This window comes from Solea senegalensis, linkage group LG12 (assembly GCF_019176455.1).
Source record: "Solea senegalensis isolate Sse05_10M linkage group LG12, IFAPA_SoseM_1, whole genome shotgun sequence".
Classification (NCBI taxonomy): Eukaryota; Metazoa; Chordata; class Actinopteri; order Pleuronectiformes; family Soleidae; genus Solea; species Solea senegalensis.
Genome location: NC_058032.1, coordinates 19203799 through 19206233, shown reverse-complemented (window position 1 = coordinate 19206233; position 2435 = coordinate 19203799). Strand labels below are relative to the sequence as shown.

The window sequence follows — 2435 nt, the reverse complement described above, 5'->3', positions numbered from 1 at the left end:
TACTATGTGAATAATGTAAAAACAATAGTCATTCTCTTTTCTTATCTTTCCTCTGTTCTGTTTACGTCTGATTCGAAATCAGCCTGCCAACTCTTTATTTCCTATCTACCAGAGAAGGAGAGGGGGGGAAATGGTGATTAGCTAAAACCTTGAAGGACATGCACAGAATCAACCTCACTTTAATCACACTGCTGGTGAGAAAAATAATTTCCTGCTTCACAAAGTGTAGAATGAGAAAACCTATGTGCGTGTGTGTGTGTGTGTGTGTGTGTTCACGTGCAGTCAGCCACCACTGATTGCAGTAGAGAAGAAACATTGAAACTTTAATAAAAATCTTATTCCCCACGGTTCTTGTGTAGGGACACATGGTTTTGCAAAAGTTTGCCCGAAGACTTTCTCCTTTCAGTCATGAATCTGCAGTAATATATTCAATTTAAAAAAAGACTATTTAAATAGTTTATATATTTATTAAATGTCTCTTTTCTAGGTTTGTGCATGTCTGCTGCTCTTGCAATTTAATTTGATGATCATGTTATTGATTATGTTTGATTCCATGTGATGTCTTGACATACACTGAGTCCTCTGAGTCATTTTCCATATTAATGCACATGGCAACATTTTCATCTATAAATATAACTAGTCAGATAAATAAAATAAATCTACATTTATTTTAAGCAAAGCTACTGCTCATGCAGTCGAGTGGCAGCATTTAGTAAATAGAAAGTCATGACGCTATTTAACATTGATGGAGAATTGTATCGAGATGCATCTTCGAAACAATTATTTTCAACATACCTACTATTTCAGTTACAGCTAATACATAATAGCTGAAACAAGTCATTCAACAGAGGGCAGATGGGGTTAAGGGAGGTTGTGTTGCCACAAACCTTCATAAAAATTGAACCTGTGTTATCAATATTGCTTGCAGTTGATTTTGAAGAATGCAATAAATCCCTTGCTCATATGGTAGTAGCAATGAACCAATAGATTTGCAAATATTTTAAATTGCTGTTATAATATGGTGTTACCCAATTATAATTTATGCCAAACTCTACACATTTTGCGTGGCAGATACGCATTCTGACAACAACATTCTTAAACGATGCCTCTACGTTGTGTCACTTCATACTACACGAAAAAGGAATAGCAGCTTCCAGTGTATCCGTTTACATGCATCAGTGCAGCAACCCACAGGCTGCAGTCTATGGGTCTAACTTTAGCAACTTTAGCCTGCTGGAAAAGACGACTTTGACCAATCATTGCGCTCATTGCCATCCTGGCGTCAAACACAAGTGGAGAGCCGGATTGACTAAATCAATTTTAAAGGTCTTCCATGAGAGAATGGTGCTGAACACCATTCCAACGCTAAATGGACCGGGTTTGAAAATGTGAAATTGTGAAGTACGTTCATTTTAATTAGAGACCTGTCAAATTATGGACGAAATTTAACGCTAATGACGTGACCGTTTTAGCGCCACAGCTCAAGAAATGTAACGCTAATAAGATCGTCCTTTATTAGTCCCACAGAAGACCCATGAAGAATTTTACAGTAAAGCTAGAAAGTAGCGAGAGCTGCTGCAACAGGCTGCCACACGGGAGACACCCGCTGTTTCGGCACGATGCCTCGGCTGCGTCTCTGATAAGAGTTTCCAAAATGTAGCCTAGGATTGTTTTATAAGAACAGATCAGGAGCAGTTAAACGCATGTGGCACAGAAATAATACTATAGAAAAAGGTTGGGTACCTTGCTCAGGGGCACCCCAGCAGAGTGACAAGCCAAATTCCCTTTCCACTTTGCCATGGGCTTCCCATACCGGGAGTTGAACCCGGGCCGCCTGGGTGAAAACCAGGAATCCTGACCGCTAGACCATATGGGACTTTCTCTATGGACATCAGTACCAAAGCTCCCAGGCGATCCTGTCCAGTACTGTTTCTGACGTGCGTCTTGATTCGCTTCAGTGCTATCAAGCTAGCCACAACATCGCTCTCTCTCAACCTCTCTCAGCACTCTGGGGGGCGTGTCACGTAGTGCGTCTGTGGTCTACAGTTAGACCTGTGCTGTTAGGACTTCACGAAGGCCTAGGATCTTTTGTTTTTGGCCTGCCCACTTAAAATCAAACCGTGATTGGTCAATTTACCTGTCACTCTCCAAACCAAAACACATAGCTTGGCCTTCTCTGGGATTCGAGAAGTCCTAACCAATTAATGAGCCAGCTAACCGGGCCTATTAGAGACAGAGGATTCTGATTGGACAGTAACCCTTTCATTGCCGATGGGAACTTGACAGTAAACTTAACTTCAGAATATAGATGAGAGAAAATGAATTAAATATATTGTATTAAATTAAATGACATAGATTTTTTAAATATATACACTGAAAAAAGTGATACTTTGGATCAACTTAAATAAATTACTGTAATTTGTAACATCTAAATC

General features: G+C 39.8%; 1 non-coding gene across 1 annotated transcript; it reads right to left on the bottom strand.

The window, feature by feature from the left end:
- Positions 1 to 1804: 1804 nt before the first annotated feature.
- trnae-uuc lies at positions 1805 to 1876 on the bottom strand. The gene has a single exon. It is a non-coding gene; the product is annotated as a tRNA-Glu (tRNA).
- Positions 1877 to 2435: the final 559 nt, after the last annotated feature.